At 35.9% G+C, this 22,008-nt stretch overlaps 1 protein-coding gene and 1 long non-coding RNA gene across 6 annotated transcripts in view; one reads left to right on the top strand and one right to left on the bottom strand.

Annotated features, from left to right (window-relative positions):
* CDIN1 (CDAN1 interacting nuclease 1) overlaps positions 1-22,008 on the top strand; it is a 274,152-nt gene that overhangs the window by 187,727 nt on the left and 64,417 nt on the right. The gene's annotated exons all lie outside the window — the stretch shown is intronic.
* LOC138168795 (uncharacterized) overlaps positions 63-22,008 on the bottom strand; it is an 83,408-nt gene continuing 61,462 nt past the window's right edge. Inside the window, exon 4 of the long non-coding RNA XR_011170212.1 lies at positions 63-2,425. This is a non-coding gene — a long non-coding RNA (uncharacterized lncRNA). The remainder of the gene's footprint in view (positions 2,426-22,008) is intronic.

Here is a 22,008-nt window from a genome sequence, read left to right as displayed (position 1 = left end):
TCTTTCTTTCTTTCTTTCTTTCTTTCTTTCTTTCTCTTTTTCTTTTTCTTTTGCCTTTGGAGAGCAATTGGGGTTAAGTAACTTGCCAAGGTTACACGGCTAGTTTTTTTTTGTGGGGGTGTTAAGTGTCTTAGGCAGGAACTGAACTCTGGTCCTTCTGACTCCAGGGTCGGCGCTTTACTCACTGCACCACCTAGCTGCCCCTCTTATGAAAATTCTAATACTTATAGAAGGAAATGGTTTGTTGGCATTTGGAGAAGGAAGCAGAGGTCACTGTAAGCCATTTGAGGTTCATCAGGATCAAACCATAGGGTACTGTTCTCTCTGTTTTTTACAAAAAGAGTATACTGGTAGTACAAGAGAATACTGTGTGCATAGTATAGCTATATTTCAGTAGAGCATTTCTCTACCAAGGAAAGAGGTACTCGGATGAGGAACTATAAAAGAAAGAATAATTAATGGAATTGAAACCCAAAATGATGATTAAACTATTTACTTTTATATATGTTTCACTTTTATGAGATAAGTAAAGTGATGTTACAGGAACTTACAGGGATGGACCTGGCTCACAATGATCTCTACTTACTTCTCAGAATGTCCTTATGGACCAGGTGATAGTACAATTCAGTAAACAGTAACTGCTTGAATGACCAGATCTAAAGAGAAGTAATTATGAGATCAGTGTCAACCTAAAGAGAGGTCATAAGCAAAGTGCCACAGGTTCACTGTCTGTGACCCTTTTGTGTTCAATGTTTTTATCAATGAATTAGATTACTTCAATGGCGTGCTTGTCAAATTTGCAGTAATATATTTTTGCTTTTACATTATATATACTCAAGTGTATATATACATTTATAATGTGTTTTTATATATACATATATATAATTTTACATAAACTAATACATCAGATGTTAGAATAGGGATCTCAAAATATATTGACAAGTCGTACTAGTGAGACAAAACAAGTAAAATGGTATGTGATCATGATAGATATGAAGTCTGGCACTTAGATTAAAAGATCAAATGTACAAAATGGTGGAGATAGACAACAGGTTATGCAAAATTATGTAGGTGGGAAAGGATAAGAGCTGTATGAATCAGCAGTACGATATCCCTGTCAACAGTGTGATCCAACATTCAGAAACAGAAATGCTGTCTTGATCTGTGTTAAGAGAGACATGAGCTCCAAATAATACATTCCTGCTGGCTAGACCACATTTGGGTCATTGTGCTCCATACTGAGGGGCAGCTAGATCTTAACAGTAGATAGAATGCTGGCCCTGGAGTTCAGAGGACCTGAGTTCAAATCCAGCTTCAGACACTTACTAGCTGTGTGACCCTGGGCAAATCACTTAACCATGTTTGCTTTAGTTCTTCATCTCTAAAATGAGCTGGAAAAGGAAATGGCAAACTGTTCCAGTATCCTTGCCAAGAAAACCCTGTATGGGGGCAGCTAGGTGGCACAGTGAATAGAGCACTGGCCCTGGAGTCAGGAGGACCTGAGTTCAAATCTGAACTCAGACACTTGACACATTTACTAGCTGTGTGACCTTGTACAAGTCACTTAACCCCAATTGCCTCACCTTCCCCCCTCAAAAAAAAAAACCCTGTATGAAATCAGGAAGAGTCAGTCACTACTGAAAAAAATGACTCAACAACAAGTTTTGTAGTGAGCAGCACACTTTAGAAAAGACATTGGCAAGGCAGAGTTTGTCAAAAGTGAAATGGGATGGGGCGGCCAGGTGGCTCAGCAAGCAAGAGACCAGCTCCAGTGTCGGGATGACCTGGATCAAATCCGGGCTCAGATACTCAGCACCACACCCAGAAATAATAACTGGCCGTGTAACCTTGAGCAAGTTACTTAACCCCAATTGCTTTAGAAAAAAAAAAGGGAAATGAGTTGCTACAAGAGTTAGTAAGTCCCTTGTCAGTGATTTTTAGGCAGAGCACTTTTGAAAGTGCTATAGCAGAAATTTTTAGTCAGTTACAAGTTAAACTAAATGATCTCTGAGGTCTTTCATCCAATGGTTATTGCAGGTATTGCATTCTTATGTTATACATGGAAATTGTAACCTCTGTATGCATTGAATACAGTGGGTCATTTTTGTGTCAGGCAAGAACTTCATAGGAAGTCACACAATCACAAAATCCCATGATCCCCAGTTTGGAGGAAATCCCTGACATCACCTTGTCAAGAATTCCCTCCATGACATCTCCAAAAGTGATCATCCCACTTTAACTTTTCCTCTCAGGAGAACTTGAACTTTTAGGAAGTATTTTTCATTTCATCAAGGTGAAATATGCTTCTACAACTTTTACCCATCACTCCAGGAGCCAGGAACAGATCCTCTCCAACATGGCAACTCTTCAGGTGCTTGAAATCAGTCATCCTCAGATGTAGGTGGTCTTCTTTATGCCAATACAACTGGTTGAAAATTAGAAGAAAGAATATTTTAATGAAGTGATGTCAGATAACTAGCCCGACGTTTTTTTTTTTTTCCCATTTCATTGAATTGACTGACTGCACTGATCAAAAGAGTCCACAAAGTACACAGACAAAACAAAAGGGACTTTTAATTTAGAAGGCTAGAGTATTCCAAAAAAAGATGATTGGTTTGAATGAGTAGGTATCACCCAATAGTCACTTAAATCTCCCTATTATTATTATAACCCTTCTAAATTATTCCCTGTATATGATTGCCTTCTCTTTAGTTTTCTTTATTATTTATACCTTTGGAAATTGATTATCCATTAATAATATTTCACTCAGTTAGGTGTTTAGAGAATTCAAGCACCAGCAGGTTTTTTTTTTTAAGTAATCATTTTCTGAGTCATCAAGATAGAAAACAATTGTTTAGCAACTTGAAAATCTCACCCATGCCCAAATACATTACTGGAAATTTTTCTACTGTCGTGTAAGTGTGAGTTTTTGAGACCCTGAGGCTCTCAACCCAACTTAAAGACAATGATGCCAGTGAGCTTCTGTCCAGAGTTAATCAGCTGCAGAATTTGTAAACTGCACATGTGTCAAAGTTGAAAATGTTAGCACTCTAATAGAAGCTTGAAAAGGTTAGATCTGATAAAAGCCGTCAGCAGTTAAAGAAAGTGATTTATGGGAATGTAATGACACAAAATGCCTCATTTATCACTCATATATAGATAGGTTAAGGTTCCTGTGTCATACTTTAAAAACTTGACCACTTAGAATTGTCAAAATAGGTACTTAATTGCCCTTCATCCATTTCATTTTGAATTTTCTTCATTTGAATTTTGGTAATGTTTGCCCCAGATAGCTTTACTGTTGTAAATTTCATGTGGTTCCATTTAAGGTCATTCATTTTTCAGATTTTAAAACTGTACATCACCGATCTGTTTTGAAGTTTTATTAGCTAAAGCTGTGGAAGGGAGGAAACTAATATAAGTCTTTATTTGTTAATTTATATTTTTATTTAACACAAATGCCATGAGAATCAGTTAAAGTACCACTTTCTTTTTTCTAACACTTCTATTTTTCATCAGCATTTTATTACCTTCTACATTCTGGAGGTATATTTCTACAGTTAAAAGTGCAACAGGATATTTTTAAAAGTTAACCAATTTATGACTATGCAATTTTAGTAACTCAACTTAATATTTAGTTCCACACAAATTAAGCTTAATGAAAACCTGCCCTTCTTGTTAACTGATCCTAAGGGGAAAAAAAGGAAAGAAAAAAACTTTAAGAGAAATGGACATCTGTATTTCTTGAGTAGATTGATTCAAAAACCATAGTTGTCCTTTAAAAAAAATTAGATATCTTAAGTCTTTTTTCCCCCAAAACTGGAGCTATGAGTATTTGAGTACTTATTTTAACAATAATATGGCAACATATTACCATTAATACTAGTTCATTCTGGTGTATCACATGCTTCCCAATCGGAATTATTTTAAATGTGTTTGCCTGTGTGCATCCTTGTGTAGGGAGAGAAGCAAGAAAAATGAAAGACTGCAAGTTTTGTGAATCACCATGGTTTAAAACTCTTCCTTAATCTGAAGATAGATTCTTTTAATGGCTTCAAGGAAAAAAAAAATCTATCATATCACCAGATGTTCCATATTGACTACATTAGTCCTTTCTTTTCTATAGAAAAAAAAATAGACTTAAAAATTTTTTGGCAGATTTTACAATTTATAAACCCAGTTGTACAGTATTCTGTTTGTCCGGCAGTGACCTTCCAGGTCCAGTTGAAAAAGAAGTCAGAAACATTTGTCATGTCTTCTTGAGCTTCTCCAGAACTAACTATTGTCAATGTAAAAGATTGAACAGGTTATTATTTACAGTAAAAAATGAGATTTAGCCTTAAAAGTTTGTTTGCAGTGATGCTTTTGTAGCTGACCTTAATTTAAAAAAATCTAAGTAGCATTTCAGTTAACTCCCCAAGTCTATCCAAAGATACTCATATTTTAAAATTATCTCACTGACAAAATTTAGACCCACCTGGCTTTAATAGGGTAGTGAAGATTAATTTCATATTTCACAAATATTTTCTAAGTAGGAAAATTTAGACTTTCATTTATCACTCAAGAAAAACATTAACATCCTATTTATGCTTTTTAAAAAGTTCATGACAATAAATAGTACAGCGAAAGGCCGTTGTTAAGAATTCAAATATGTGAGTCATTAGCAATATATTATAGCCCTTCTATAGAGAGAAAACCAGTTCTGAAAGTTGAATAAATCTTACACCCTTAAAGTTTGTTTTCATTATTTTTATAAACATACTTTGCCAAGTTGGAACTGCGGTCCCTCTACTTCAGACAAATGAAAATAGCTCCAAAGTTTAAGTTAAATTAAGATAAATAGACTTCTGTATAGCTGCCTCTATAATCAGGGAAGTTATTTATAGATCTTAATTAAGACTTCAATCCTTTTAGATTTTAAAGTACAATCTTATTTATTTGGCTGTTTAAATCACTGTACACAATTCCCCATGCTTAAAGCAGAAGAAAACTCAACCTCCCAAACCTCTTTAAACCTCTGTAGGTTTTGGGGGGGTGTATTCTTAATATGCAATTATAGTTTATTTCAACAGAATGTTATATTTTCAGAGTTTCATAGATGATATATATTAAGGAAACCAGAGAGGCCCGAGCTCCACCCTATTTTTTCCATAGAGTCATCATATGATGGTGATTTGAGGGTTGATTTTTTTTACATCCACGATTAGAACACATTCACATTGTATATGTTTATGTGGATGCCAGAGTCAAAATTGTTTCATTCCATGAATCTTAACAGTGTGCTCTTTTAACAACTATGAGGAAATGTATTAAAATGCCTTAATTACAGGGCAAGAAGAAGAGAGAGCACAAGTCTTTTAGCATATGATCTTTCAATTGTTCACTAAAGGATAAAGAGAGCATTCAAGCGTGGTTTAGATAACTGTCAGCAATAATAAAACGCAAGGTACTTTGTGGAGCCTTTAAAGACCTTTCTGGGAAATAGATTTAATTAAAAAGTAAAATAGACTTTTCATTTCAAAGAAATCTAAAATGTTATAAAATTTCATAGTGTTAATACATTAGTAAGGATACTGCATGTTACTGTGGATAAAGGAAAAGTTATCTGTGAAGCTATTATGCTTGAATCACAGAACAGTGAGTCTTATAAATATTTTTTTCTTTAAGGTTTGATTTAAGAGTTAGAATCATAATGCATTAAAATGGTACTTACTCCCCTCCTCCCACTTCCCCAAAAGGGTTTTTCTGCTTTGGATTCTTACTTTCTATTTCAGCATCAAAATGAACTGTGACCTTTGTTAGCCACATTATTGCATCCCAAGCCCCATTACCAAAAATTGAAGACCAGAATGATCAGTGAAATCCATTTATGCATTGTTCATCATAATTAACATGTTTATACACACTCTGTTCTCATGTTAGAGAGACACTAGCACAAAATAGTATACCAGAAAAATTCCAGGGTATGTTTCGAAATGTTGATTAATTTTTCTCCCTCGAATGGAGCACTTTGGTTTTTTTTTCCCTAGTTATTTTCACTTTTCTGTCAAAAAAAGTGAAAGCTCATTTATTTCCCTTTTGAGTTTAGTAAAAAAAAAAAAAACCCTAATTAACACTGTGTCTCAGAGCAGCATTGAGCTAGATTGCTTTTGGCAAACTAGAGACAGGTTAACCTGACTATGTGATAAGTAGTTGTTTATAAATAACCCTGACTTGTTCTTCTTTGAGCTCTTGGATTTCTGCCTCCACCTTATCTTCTGTGAAGGTTTTTATAAGCTTGGTTTGCTTTCTTCCTAAAACAGATCTATCAATTAGACTGGCCAGTTGTTTAGTCATAGTCCAGTACTAAGGGACTTGATGTTCAAATTATCTTTAGTTTTAAAGGGAACTTCATTCAGAATTGAATCAATCCCACAGAAATCTGAACTTTCAACTCAATACTCGTGTTCTGTTCAGAAATTGTTTTAATGTGCATGTTCTTATTCCTAGTTCCAGAGCAATCCATTCACTGTTTAATTTTTTTTTTTCCCCTTCAATTGTATACCACTTAGGACCTTATTAAATCTCCCAATAACTAGAATACTATTTAAGGTAGAGCTAGAGAATGATATGTTTATAATATGGGGAGATGATTTGCAATCTCTCTTACTCATAAATATTGATGATGATAATAATATAAAGAAACTCAAGCTTTCCTTAGGAAATTTAGAACTGACATCCTTTTGAAGTTAGTCTTTAGTTTATGCTAGGCCCAATAACTACTTCACTTCTGACTGAAGTAACTTAGTAGCATTACCACAGAAGCTCAGTTTTGAGATAAATGACGCTTCTGTTTAATGTGAGGGATCATATGGCTTACTATCTACTTATTCATTTATCATGATATTCTGTGCAGAGTTATGTATGTTGCTTATTGTGTCTATATAATATATTTTTAGAAATGATATTTTTATATTTAGTCTTAAACATATTAGTCACCATAATTACTAAATATAAATATTTTACAATAAAAAGTCGTCATACATAGGCATTCACATATAAAGCATCTCAAGTTACTTCTGAAGAGCATATGTTAATGCATTTTTAAAATCAGTGCTTTCTTTGTTATGATTCTACAATGGAATCCTTACATTTTTCTCAGCACTTTTTTCAAAAGTTGTGTTTAGTTGTTTTACTGATATTAAACTTAACTCCATAGCAGCTGACCCTGTTTTCAGATTTTTTTAAAAAAGATCTCCATTGCTTATAAATAATCAAACATCAAACCATGCAAAACATCAGCTACCCAACAAATCCAAAAATACTGTTTGCAGGGTGGGCAAACCACTGAAGAATGTGGTCATATTTGAGTATGATATCTCATTTGTTTAGAACTTGCTGATTTTATAATCAAAAGCATAAAATGAAGCTTTATCAGATGCTAGATTTATGGGGAAAGGACTTGATTTGTGTCTTTGGTTAAATGTCAATTTCACTAGCTCTGTTACCAGGGGAAAATCATTTCACTTCTGAGTCTGTTTCCTTTGTGAGAAATGGGAAAAATAATAATAACGATAACAACAATAATTGCTTTATAGAGATGTAAAGTTAAAGTAAAGACCTAATGAGATAATGTTAGTTTTTTTAAATGCTTTATAAATTTGAAATTACTGTGTGAATGTCATTTGTAACTAAGTTGTCTCCTCTGTCTTAATACAATCCAGTTAGCTTTGCATAGAGAAAGATTCTATTTCTTATCCTATAGACTACATTCCAGGATCCTGATCAGATATTAAATAGTCTTACTGCCTACTTTACTGAGAAGGTCAAGTCCATTTGTTACAAGTTCCTTGGTAGGCCTTCCTTTTCACCTCAGAATTTCTTGGTGTTCTCACCCATTTTTTCCTCCTTGTCTCTAAAGAAGAAACATTCTTCCCCTCTCTAAGACTAATACTTGCACTTTTACTCTATTCTATCCCATCCCAACAAAGGTATTGACAATTTCAAAGAAAATGAATAATTGATGGGGGAATTTTCTTCTCACTTCTGACTTTTTTCCTTCTGTTTATCTAGGCTTCCCCGATCTTAAGAAATCCTTCCCTTAACCACTTATCTCTTTTTCCTTTCACCACCAAGCTTCTTGAAATAGCAATCTATATTCAGCCATCTCTACTTTTTTTTACCACCATCCAAGTTTTTTTAACTTTTGCAATCTGACTTCCAACAACCATTCTACTGAAATTTACCCTTTCAGTTATCACCCATGATCTCTGTATCTTCAAATCACCAAACCCATTGCCTTTTTCTTTTTTCCAGTAACAATCCTTCTTGGCCTTTATTTTTGCAAACATTGTTGACCACACTCGTCCTCTCTTCCTTGAAACGCTTTCTTGCTTTGTATTCTGTTCCATTTCTTTATCAAGAAATCAGAATGTTAAAATTGAAAGGGTCATATATATTAGTTTGATAAGGAGATTAACCCTCAAAAATTCAGTAAACATTAAGTAATAAGATTTTCTCAAAGTAGATTTATCATTATAGCTTCCACTGGGATCATCAAATTTTTTTTACTATAATAAGATATAATTCCAGATCTATAAATTTCTCTCTGAAATCTGTCCTTCCTGGTAGTTCTGATCATTTGTGGAGGTCCTCTTATCTCATATGTTTGGTTGGAGAAGAAGAAATTGGCCAAAGATGATAGATAAATCCAACCCTGATTCTTTATTAAGATTTTGTAAGGGCACATAAAAATGATGTCAGACAAAGGTTGTAGGACTGCTTTGGGCTTTAATAGAAAGTTATCCACCCTACAAAGCTAGGCCTTATTTTTTCATCATTTTCTTTTTTTTTTTTTTTTGCTTTTTTGTAGTACAATTAGCGTTGTGACTTGCCCAAGGTCACGTGGCTAGTTTTTATGTTAAGTGTTTAAGGCAAGATTTGAACTCAGGTCCTCCTCACTCCAGGGCCAGTACCCTATTCACTGTGCCATATGGCCACCCCTTTTTCATTATTTTCTAACAGCCCTAAATTTCTATTTACTTAGATGAACCAAAAGGGACTTGTTCTTCCACAAGACAATTTATGCCATCTCATTAGTGAAAAAAGCTTTCCTTAGTTTGCAGTTGGTTCTTTTGCCTTTCTTCCCACACACCATCTACATATCCAACTATTTCATTATATTTTTTCATAGGGTGACCATGAATTTGTCATTTTTGTTTTCCTCTTTCGTCATCTTAAATGACTAACTGAACATGTTAGTATTCATTCCTCCAGTCACTCTCCTCCCCTTTCCAGGTAAATTTGTTCAGTAAAATTGTTCGGGTAATGACACATTCCTAAATGTATGATACTATCTTGTTTCTTCTTCCCACTTCACTAATAGCTATTTTGTTTTCCTTGGCTGGTTCCTCTTCCTTCTTCTTCTTCTTCTTCTTTTTTTAAAGCAATCGGGGTTAAGTAACTTGCTCAAGGTTACACGGCCAGTTACTTCTGGGTGTGGTACTAAGTATCTGAGCCGGGATTCGATCTCCAGGTCATCCCAACACTGGGGCCGGTGCTCTTACTCACTGAGCCACCTGGCCGCCCCTCCTCTTCCTTCTCTTGCCTACTAGACATAGGTATTCAAGGATCTTTTCTTTCTTCCAAGTGATGGATTTGAACTACTGCCTCTGTCCAAATGATTCAAGCCTAACCTCTCCATCTCAACCCCATATCTAGTGTTCAGTTTTATATCTCTACCTATACTCCTAACCTGGGTCTCAGCTATCACTGTCAGAACTTCAAACTGCTTTAGTCCTTGAAATAGGCATTGTATGGATACTTTTTTCAAAAAAGAGGAAAATAACCACTCCACTTTGTGGTATACCGTTTTCATCTGGTGGCAGGGCTTCTGGTGATGAGCCTCTAAACTTCACCAGACTAGACCTTAGGTCATACTCTGTCTTTTAGCTCATATTTGGAGACTTTCTAGCTTGGTGTGACTGGTCAGAGCTTTTATTCTTTGAAGGCCCAGAGCCATATCCATGACATTAATGAGACATCAGAGTAGTATTTGAGTAGACCACAAAGACCCACATTAAAAGGGGAAAAAAAATAAGGGTATGAATAGAAAGATCATTCAGGGTCTTTTCAGCACACTTTCCAAGCATTTAGAGTGTTCTTTTCTCACAGTCTTGTGGTGCCACGAAGTTAAAAGACCTAAGTTTGAATCTCACTTCTATTTTAAAACTGTGATGTCAGGCTAATCACTTACCCTCTCTAAGACCCATTTTCCACATCCTTCAAATAAGCAAGTTAGGTTAGATGATTTTTTTAGGTCTCTTGCAGTATATGAAGACTTTATCTTAAACATCTAGTTTGTCTTTAAAAAAAAAATCATAATCCAAAATATTGCCTTTTAATTTTCTTTTTTAAAATTAGTCTTCAATAATTCCAAAATACTCATGATTGGGGTGGCTAGGTGGCACAGTGAATAGAGCACTAGCCCTGGGATCAGGAGGACCTGAGTTCAAATCCAGCCTCGGACACTTCACACACACACACACACACACACACACACACACACAAAACTAGCCATGTGACCTTGGGCAAGTCATTTAACCCCAATTGCCCTACCTTACCCCCTCCAAAAAGCCCCCCCCCGAAAAAAAAAAGTCTCACAATGAAAAAATGCTAACCTTATCCAAAGAAAGAACTATGGAATCTGAATATAGATTGAAGCATGATATTTTCACTTTTTTTTGTTTTGTTTTGTTTCTTTCTCATGATTTTACCCTTTGTTCTGCTTTTTTCATAACATGACTAATGTGGAAATATATTTAATGTGATAGTGCAGATATAATATATATCAGATCACTTGCTGTCTTAGGGAGGAGGAGAGAGGGCAGGGAGAAAAATTTGGAACTCAAAATTTTACAAAAATGAACATTGAAAACTATTTTTACATGTAATTGGGGAAAAATACTATTAAATTAGAAAAAAAAAAAAGGAAAAGAAAACCAGTCTTCAGAAAAAGAACAGGAAACTTTTTTTTGCCCTGAATGTGTTCAGAGTTTTGTTTTGTTTTGTTTTGTTTTACCCTTGATCTTTCATATCCATTAAAAAAGATCATGCTCCAATTGAAACTGTAGCATTGTCAAAATGATTTACCCTGGGAACATTGAAAAAGTTTTCCTTTGCTAACAAAAATCATGATTCTGGTATACGTGGTCTATTTGAAAGAAAGAATTTTGAAAACAAGGGAGTTAACATAGAAAGGGGTAAGCACATGCCTTTTCTACAGGGGCAGGTGGTATAATGGACAGAGTCAAACAGAGTACTAAACTTTGATTCAGGATCAGGTTGAAATCCTCCCTTTGACATTTGCTAGTTGTGTGATAATGTCTAAGTCTCAGTTTACCCTTCTCTATTCTAGCCCAAATGAGACCATGTATGTAAAGTGCTGTATTTGGTGAGTCACCAAGTAACTGTTAGATATTTCCTGCAGCACCCATATTTCCTCCTTAGTCCATATGCATAGACCTCTTGACAGCCCTGGGCCTACTCCAGGAGAGCATCAGAGGAAAAATTTCCATCCAGACCCACTACTATCCATTATATGTCTATTTAGGAAACCACAAGAGCATGGCCTTAAGATTCCAGGCAAATCTTGGAGTACCCTAGGAAAGTCTAGATGACACCATGTATAAATATCTGCCCTCTACCAGCCAATGAAAACCAAAGGGAACCCCTCTACCCCCAAAATATCAGTGATGATGTAATGGAAAGAACCATGACTCTTGAGTGAAAGGATCTGGGTTCAAATCTCTGCTTTGATACTGGACCAGTCATTTAATTTCTCTGGTCCTCATTTTATTTAGTTATAAAATGAAAGGTCTCTAAGGTCCCTTCTAGCCTGTGATACTCAAATTGTCTCATAGCCAGTCCAAGAATTAGGGACCTGGTGTTTTGGCTTTCTCGTCTAAAACTAAACCATTGCTTAGTCATAATCCTCTATGTCGAGAGGTTCTGGGCCCCTCAAAGTATCCAAATAATCATAATAGCTAGAAAACATATCTGTGTCATTCTCTATTTTTTTCCATTCCTTCAAATGGAATATTATATAACTAATTTATGAATTTTTAAAACAGCCAGGCTGAGTACACAGCTGCAAATTAAGCATCACATATGTCAGGTACGTTGCAAGAAGATACTGAAGAAATCATCTATCTAACATTTTCAAACACTAAAACTAAAACAGTTTCTAAAAGCAGTAAATTTGTCCCCTTCCACTAAACATTTTCTATATTTAAGGTAAACTTTATTCGTTGTTAGCACAAGCCTAGGGTTCTGTAAAGGATAAGTAAATTATTGTCATTATTTCACATTAAACACCCACTTATATGCCAAAGACTGAACTTCTAAAGACACAGCGCTTGCTTGGATGAGTTTATTGTATCTTCTTTTTAAATTCACTTAGCAATTTGTTCAACTTTGACGTGCATTAGAATCTAAATAACTTAATTCCAGCATTATTGTTATATGAAGCAACCATTACTTTCTAAAAATAATCACGGTCAATTGGAGAGAAATCTAAACCCCAGAAAATCTGTATAACTTTCATTATGACTATTATCCACTTTACTTTCTAACCCATATTATTGTTCTTTTATTGACAAAGATTATATGTGTCTATCAATAATTTTTATGAATGCATCATTATCACATATCTTCAAAGTCAATATATGTACTGAACATAAGCCTGCCCTTGATGCCTGGAAAGTTATTTATTTTAAAATATTATATATTGAAAAATTTCTAAGTCACCTGGGCACAGAATCAGGTAGTAGGTTTTTGGCATTTTGTTTCTAGTACTTGGCTTTCCCGATGCCCCTGGCTATAGTAAATTTGGCATGATAAGGTTAATATTCACACTGGAAGGTGCACAAGAGGTCATCTAATGCAAACATCTCATCTTACAGATGAGGAAACTGAGATTCACTGAAGTTTATTTATAAAAATTTTAGGGCTTTAAATTTGACCCAATATAATAATAATAACAATAGCCAACATTTATATAGCACATACTATGTTCCTGGCACTGTGCTAAGTTATCTTATTATTCATTATCTTATGTAATCCTCACAACAAACCTGGGAAGTAGGTGTTATTATTACCCCCATTTTACAGATGAGGATAATAAGGCTAACAGAGGTTAAGTGACTTGCCCAGGATCCCACAGCTAGTAAATATCTGAGGATGGATTTGAGATCAGGTCTTCCTGACCTGACTTATTGACTCCAAGACCAGTGCTCTATCCACTGTGCCACCTTAACACCTAATAATGGGTTCTATTACAAAACTAAATGTCATATTCACTTGTTTATACATTTAAATAGCTTCATAAATAAAAGGCATCTTTTTATAACAAATTTAAACAAGTTGAAGTTGGAAACTAATTTTCGAAATTGAAAGTTTATGGTTATTTATTTTTATCATGATTTTGGTTAGACATGACCTGATTTTTGTTGTTGTTGTTGTTAGACATGACCTGTAATTCCCAGTAGAGGGACCTACAAATGTGGAAATTCCCTCCTTCAAAGAAGAACATGAATTTATTTGTTGCTTAAAATTTTAAAGCATGGACTAGGGTACTGAGAGATTAAGTGACATATGGGAGGCAGTGAGTAAAAATGAAAAAAAGGACTAGTTTTGGAATGAGAGAACCCTGGATTGCAACTCTGAATCCACTTAACTACTACAGATCTCAATTTTTCATCTGTAAAATAAGGGTTTCTGAGAAACTGGTTAGTTGGCTGAGGCAGTTTTTAAATCTAGGTATTACTAACTCTAAGACCAGTCCTTATCTACTATGCTATAAAACCTTTTATAGTATTAATAATGCAGTGTGGTGGATACAGCACTTGGGCCTAAAGTCAGGAAGACTCAGGTTTGTGAGTTCAAATCTGGCCTCAGATGGTTACTTTGCTGTGTGATCCTGGGCAAGTCACTTAACCCTGTCGACCTCAGTTTCCTCATCTGTAAAATGAGCTGCAGAAGAAAAAGACAAAAAAAAAAAAAACTAGTCCAGTATCTGCCTAGAAAACCCCAAATGGGGTCATGGAGAGTTGGACACAACTAAAAAACCACATAAAACGACTTAACAACGATAGCAGCAACTCTAAACTTGAAATCTCCAGATAGACTAAAATCACTTTATCTTCCACAACTTCCAGCTAAGAGGGAAGGCTGACAAAAAAGCACTGTCTTCATTTTACATGTGAGAAAAAAGATGGCATGTCTATGAAACAATGCATCGACCTTTTTGAGAAGGACCATGTCCTATTCATAATGATCATTAATTAGCCATTTTATAAGACAAAGTGAATTGAAGACCAGGTAGGAGATGAGGACACTGAAAAACAAATGAAGACATTTGCCCTGAATTTTCTGCCTGAAGTAGCTGATTTGTCTCACTCACAGTCTTGGGACTTGAATCTAGATCTTCTGATTGATGGTTTCTGACTGGGTGCCTTTGAGACTCATCCACAGGATCATCTGTGGCCCTTTATTAGGAGGAATAAACATTTAAAACCAGAAGTTCCTTAACAGAAAGCACAACTGAACCACAAAAGTGTTTTCAAGTACTTGTTGAGATTTTAGCAAGTAAATAATTTTCACAAATACTTTCACCTAAGGGTGCCTTTCTCATAAGATGTAATGGTTGGTAATGTTTTGAAAAAGTTTGCTCATGTAAAAGTTAATGGTTCCCCAAATATTGGGTGAGCTTCAGTTCCATATCAGAAAACACTTATGTAGAAAATTTGTGAAAAGAAAATAGTTATATTCTAAGAACTATACTTTTTATACTAATTTTTGAAATAGGAAATATTATAATTTTGACCATAAACGTTAACATCAAAGCTTCATCATTTTTTGCTCACTCAATTCACAGACATCATTGGACTTTTAAGTTCTTTTGTCTGTAAAAGAAAGGATTGCTTAGGTCTCTTTTAGCTCAAAATGTTGTCATTCTATGGAAATATTCTATGGCTTTTCTCGAAAGTATTTCAAGATGCTACTTTTACAGTTTTTCAGGTTATGTGCCATATCTAGATAGAGAAGAACTGCCACTGCTTTATGCTAGAATAAAAAAATCTTTGATTTTTGTCATTTTGAAATTCTTTTCAGATGTCATCTTTATCCCATATGGAATTTGGAACTTACCTAAAATCAGATATGGTTTTATGTTGTGTGTGGTTTTTTTAAGTTTAATAAAAGCTAGTTCAGACATTTTGAGAGTTATATAACAGTATTTTTTTAAATGCCTTTTATCTTGAATGAATTGTATGATGTTTTCTATCTGTATCTATCAAAGGTGTCTGAACTTTTTTCTCTTCCATACCCCCAATCCCGTGGGTTACAGACCTGTTTTTTCCATCATAAAGGAAACTCCCAGTATGGATATACCCTCCACTGATGTAGATTAATATCATGTCTTTACCCAAGACATTGAAAACTACCTGGGATGCTGAGAGTTTGTTCACCAACTGTCATATGTCAGACACCAGACTTGACCTCAAGCCTTCCAGAATATAAGACCAATCCTACTATTCACTATACTATGCTGCTTTTTCATAGACTATATGTATATATATATATATATATTTTTTTTTTTGCTTTTTGGAGGGGGAAGAAGGGCAGTTGGGGTTAAGTGACTTGCCCAAGTGTGTCAAGTATCTGAGTTTGGATTTAAACTTAGGTCCTCCTGACCGCAGAGCTGGTGCTCTATTTAATGTACCACCCAGCCACACCATAGAATAAAATTTTAGAATACATAGAATATATTTTTCATAGAATTACATTTTAGAGCTAAAAGAGACCTTAGCAATTCTCTCTTTTACAAATACAAAAACTTTTTTTTCTGTAAATTATTTGGGTGGGTAAAAAATGATTAAGCTTTTGGTATTAAGATATATGGTAAAAATATTATTTCATATTTCAAAAATACTTCTCATAACTACAGGTTTCTATAAATCCTGAACCATTATTCTTCACAAAAGAATTAGAAGCAGAGGGTAAATAGAGTAGACACTGTTGCCCTAGTTTCTTTTTTTTGGAGGGGGGAAGGTAGGGCAATTGGGGTTAATTGACTTGCCCAAGGTCACATGGCTAGTTTTGTGTTAAGTGTCTGAGGCTGGATTTGATCTCAGGTCCTCCTGACTCCAGGGCTGGACCTCTATTCACTATGCACCTAGCTTCCCCTTGCCTTAGTTTCTTGCAGAACAAGTAATCCCGTTAAAGCTGCCTTCTTCTTAGAAGTTCTTGACTTCATTTGAGGGGACTGTGTTGACCTAGGCCATGGGCTCACTAAATGAGAAATGAGTGTCCATTTGTCTTCCCATGCTGGGTCCATGTTTATTTTCCCGTCTTCCTCAGTAGAACTGTTGCATTTTGGCAACCATAGCTGTGTTTTGTTTTACTTTGAGAATTGACTATTGCTACAGAATTTCAGCTATGGCTTATTTGAAAACTGCGTTGGTCCATCTCCAGTTATGAGGCATTTGCTAGAAGAGGATCAAGGAAAGAACCTTATTCCAGATAAAAGGTTGATAAAACATAATCTTGTCGTACAATAAACCAGGTTTGCTTTTGCAACAGATTCATGTTGTCTTAATGAAAAGCTTCTTTTCTTAGGGAATTAAGACAGGTAATTAAGCTTTCCCCAAGTCAGGTATTTGGGGGGTTGGGGTGGGGAGAGAATGGGAACTTAAAACTAAAGAAATAGTTTAAACTGCAATAAACTGAGGTATATTATAACTTTGGACTAAACCAACATGAAAGTAGATGTATCTGATCTCCAATTTGAGAATCAGTTCGTTAAAAAACAAAACAAAACAAAACTACACTAACCGCAGACTTGTAAAATTATCAGAAACTGCAGACAGATCCTAATATGTTAAAGGTTGTAATCTTTTGGAAGGAGTTGGTTGGTTTTCCTGTTGGCCCCCCTATCAACTTTAACCTCCAACCTTCTCCGGCATGTATCACTACAAATAAAACTGCTGAGGTTTGACAAGAGGATATAAAGGCACTAGGCCATCTCACAGAGATCTCCACATGATTTTCTTCAGCCTTAAATGAATACGGCTTTAAGTCAGGCTTTTCAATAGGAAGTCATAAACACTCACCCATATCACTTTAGTTTTAATAATTACTGTTTTGGCCCCCAAAAGAGAGGGGTTGTGCAGAAATATACATAATAAATTATGTTTGACAACTGGAATTTAGTGATTTTGTTATTGGTTGTCTTTGACCATTAACTTGGATTTCTGGTTTTTGTTTTAATGTATACGATTTCAAGTGAGTTGCATATGATATTGATATAAACATGGCTTTTGTATACAGGATTATAAGTGAATTTTTTAGTTTGTGATTAAGATAAAACAGATGCTGAAAAACAACGTGTTTGTGTTGCTGTTCTGGCTTTAAACTAATCTCCTGAACTTTATTCACCTGTGTGAATTGCCTAACTTCCAAAGAAGTAAACCTCATATTTACTGTCTCCTAGCACAGTTAGGACAGCCAAGGCTTCTGAAGTTTCAGTCAAGTAGATGAATCCTCAGGCCATTATCCTGGCTGGAGAATTCTTCATTCCACACTGGATCGATGCTATCTGGTGAAGATCCTGGCACCGTTCAGTCTGAACAAAGCCAGCATAAACCACCAAATCTGAACTTGGAGCCTGTTAAACTGTCATTTTTGCTAAAAAAAAAAAATATAAAGAGTCTTAGCAAGATGAGCAGAAACTACTTGGGTGCCTAGAATCATAGATTCACAGCTAGAAGGATGCTCAGAAGTTATCTAATTTAATACTCATTTTACAGATTAGGAATTGTTTTCCTAACATCATACAGGAAGTATCAGAGGAGGAATTTGAACCCAAATCTTTTGACAACAACTATATTCTCCTTCCACCTATTTCTCTTCTTACTTCCTCTTATTCCTTTAAAAAAAAAATGAGGGGCAGCTAGGTGGCGCAGTGAACAGAGCACCAGCTCTGGAGTCAGGAGTACCTGAGTTCAAATCCGGTCTCAGACACTTAACACACACACACACACACACACACACAAAACTAGCCATGTGACCTTGGGCAAATCACTTAACCCCAATTGCCCTCCAAAAAGCAAAAAAAAAAAAAATGAGCTGCTACCCTCTAGTTCCTAAAAGGAAGTACAGTATACATATTGCTTGAATATACAATACATGAAAGCAATTAGGAACATCTCTTGTTACTTTTACTTTACTATAATTATGTTTTACAATGACAAATGAGAGAATAAGCATTATTTATACAGTGATCACCATTTCAACTCTTTAGTCTAACCTTCCCTTTGATCCTTGAGAAACTTTGAGATTTTCTTCATGTGGGCACAGCTTGGTCCAATACAGAGCACAACCAGGCTTAGTAGATTGTCTTAGAGAGTTGCTTTGGCTGAAAAACGCAGTACTCCTCATCTCATTTGCTAATGAACTTCTTCTGCAAAGTTAACTAGGCAGGTCCTCAAATAACAGGCATGTAGCCCATCCCCTGAGCCCTAATTCAAAGCCTTTCCAGCTTTGGTTAGTACCAGTTAGAGCTTGACCTTTGGGAATCCCTGGTCACATCCACACCATAATGAGACATTTATTGGAGATAGCATAGAGTGGAAATAGCAATAACTCTGGGGTCAAAGAACCTGGATTCAAATGCCACCTCTGACCTGTGTGACATTTGAAGTCTTTTGACCTCTTAGACTTTAGTTTCCTTATCTGGAGAATGAAGTAAAGGAGTAGGGGTGACAGGGTTGGACAAGCTGTCCTCTGAGGCCTCTTACAGAGCTGTAATTAGGATTTTGTGACTGTCGTCATTCTCCTCACTGATTAGTAATAGTATCTAATACCATGTATTTGTAAGGAAACCACTATCTGCCTGGCCTTTCAAAAGCAAAGGAAAACACTTGGAAATATAAAATTAATTGCCTGAAATTTTATTAGCTTGGCAAAATTATATGATTTGCCCAAATAAACTCATTATTCGTTAGTGTGCCTGGATTAGACTGTAGCTCTTTCTGTCCCCAATCTGATTTGATTTAATATTCTTTACAGATTGCTCCCCCAAATCACGATCACCCCTATTCTGAAAAATTCGGATGGCCATTTGACTTTGTGAATATTGGGCAACTCAATGGATTCTTTTGAGAGTGTTTCTTGAGGCTTGTCTTATTGTCATCACAAGCATTGTCTGAGCACTTATTTGGGGGTGGGGAACCTACGGCCTTGAGGACACATGTGGGCTCTTCACAAAACAAATCCCGGATTGGGATTTAGTCGACAGGCTGCACTTGAGGACCTAGAGGGCCACATGTGGCCTTGATGCTGAAGATTCCCCACCCCTGTTTAGCATATGTGTGTGTACACACCCATGCAGTACATATTCAAGCATGTACATATAACCATGTTTTTACATGCATTTGTGTATGTGTACATGTGTGTGCATACACATACAAATGTGTGTATGTAATATTCATCTTCCATGATAAATTTAGATATATCCTAGCCAGGGGATTTGTTGTTTTGTTGTATTTTGCTCTGTATGTGTGTGTGGTTTTGAAAAACAACATGGACTAATATACAGGTACCTGGTGATACAGTAGATAGAGTATTGGCCCTGGGAATCAAGAAATCCAGCCTCAAATACTTACTGTGTGACCCTGGGGAAGTCATTTAACATCTGCTTGCCTTAATCGCCTCAATTGTAAAATAAGGATAATAGTAGTACCTATCTTGCAAGGTTGTTGTACCAAGTGAGTTAATGTTTGTGGAAATGCACTACCACAGTACCCACCATATAGTAGACGCCATATGTATACTTATGCTTACATACAGTTACATTTTTCATTTTTTATCTTTATCGTCCCAGTGCCTAACACAGTGTCCAGCACATAGAAGGTACTTGACAAGTACTTGGTTGATTGATGGCTTAAAGTAACCTCTGCTACTTCGTCACTTCTTAATGGTCACTCACCTCTTAGCCATCACACTCTGCTAGCCACATTAGTCCAGTGGGGGGGCAGAGTGGACTGCCCTGATGCTATCTTTCAGAGTTTAATACCTCCAGGTATTAAATGGAGGAGTATCTCCACTCCCATTGTCCTCTGATGACAGCTAAGACATGGAGCTACAGGACCAGTCTAAGCAATGCAACTGACTAAAGTAAAGGAAAACAAGAGTCTGACCAGATGAGGTCCATTGTATGCACAGTCTGAAGGCAAAAGCATTAAATTACATTTGGAAGAAAGAAAGAACACTTACCTGTTTCTGGCCTATTTAACAGTCCATGTCAGTTTCCATTATTAAAGTTCTTTGCATAAGGAGACCTCTAAGATTCATGGAGTTTGATAAGGGAAACCCAGTCTAATCGATTTAGCTATTTTGAAAGCATGGATCAATATCTACAAAGGAAACATTTTTGAGTACTCAGCCAAGTGGTTTCTGTATGAATTTTCACCATGGATTTGAAGAGCCTCATTTTATTTGACAGAGACATAGGTACATAGGCAGCAGGGCAAAATAGAATAATCATTAGGTTTGAAGACCAGAGGCCTCATTTCATATCTTGGCCCATACATTTACTATTTCTGACCCACGGACAAGCTCTCCAAATCGTCACTTTGCTCACCTGAAAAATGGAGACAATGTTCTGTTTATACAAATTTAATAGAGTTGTTGTGAAGAAAAGACTTAATAATCCTTTAAATGCTTTGCAAATATAGGCTTATTATTTTTATAGATGACAAACGAGCTTAGGCAGCTCAGAAAAAGATCTAATGGAACCACTTATATGTTAAGTGAATATTACTGATTTCAGCATACTTTGGCCACCCCTATTGTTACCTAGTTACAGAATTGAGAGTACCAAGGCTGGAGTTAAGAGTGGAAAAGAGGGGAGTTAGGTTTGGCATTGATTTGATTCAATTTCTGTAGGAAACATCTATACAAAATGTGTAAAATTATAGATAAGAAATCAGTCGGTCAACAAGACTTTATCAAGGGCTTACTAAGTGTCAGGCTGTAATCTAAGGGCTAAGGATACAAAAAAGAAAATGCAACACAGTCCTTGCCTTCAAAGAGCTTACATTCTAATGGAGAAGGCAGCAGGCAAACAACTATAGACATAGAAGAGAGATATGGTACAAATGGGAGAGAATCTCACAAAGAAGGCACTGGCAGTGATCTCCTGAGGAAGGGAGGATTTGAACTGAGTCTTCAAGGAAGCCAAATTCATTATCCATATTCAATAACCAAGAGTAATCCAACTCTAAGATAATAATAAGAACTAAGCTGAATCAAGCTTTCTTGACCCAGGTAGACTCAGTGACTGGACTTTCAAAACCCAAGGTAAGAGAGGAGATGTTCTTATTACATCTGAGTCAGGGTCTTTTCTGCCCCAATATTAACTGTCTTCAGGCAGACATTAGTGCCAGACTCAGGCTGAAACATCTTTTCTGTGAATCAGGGCAGTAAACATAGACTTAAGAAGCTCCATTGTGAACTATGCATCTCCATTTGGAGATGATGGAGCCCTGTTCATTTGATTTCCTTATGGAAAATTCACATGGGAAAAAAGTAGCTTTATTATTGAATAGCATGTCTCTGGTTAGAGATTATCCTTTGAGCCATGGCGTAATGTTGCTAACTGTGTGCCCAGAGGCAAGTCACATAACCTGTGTGAGCCATATTTCCCTCATCTTCAGAAAGGAGATCATAATGCCAGAAGTCAGAAAGTGCCTATGACCTTTCAGGCTATTGTAAGGCTCAAATGACATTATGTATGTAAAGCATTTGATAACTTTAAGGTGTTACACAGGTGTCCTGTTCTGATTATTAGTTCGTTTTACTGCATAGCCTGAATTCTCTGCCATTGGAAGATAACAGCTTGAAAATTCAGTGAATTGTTGGCCAGCTCTCACTTAGGTCTGGGAATCTGAAGTGAAATTGCTTTTAGCA

This window comes from Petaurus breviceps, unplaced genomic scaffold, assembly GCF_028583685.1.
Source record: "Petaurus breviceps papuanus isolate PSGF00001 unplaced genomic scaffold, PetGlider_PUasm1.0 37, whole genome shotgun sequence".
In the NCBI taxonomy this organism is placed as follows: domain Eukaryota; kingdom Metazoa; phylum Chordata; class Mammalia; order Diprotodontia; family Petauridae; genus Petaurus; species Petaurus breviceps.
This window is presented reverse-complemented; position numbering and strand designations above follow the sequence as displayed.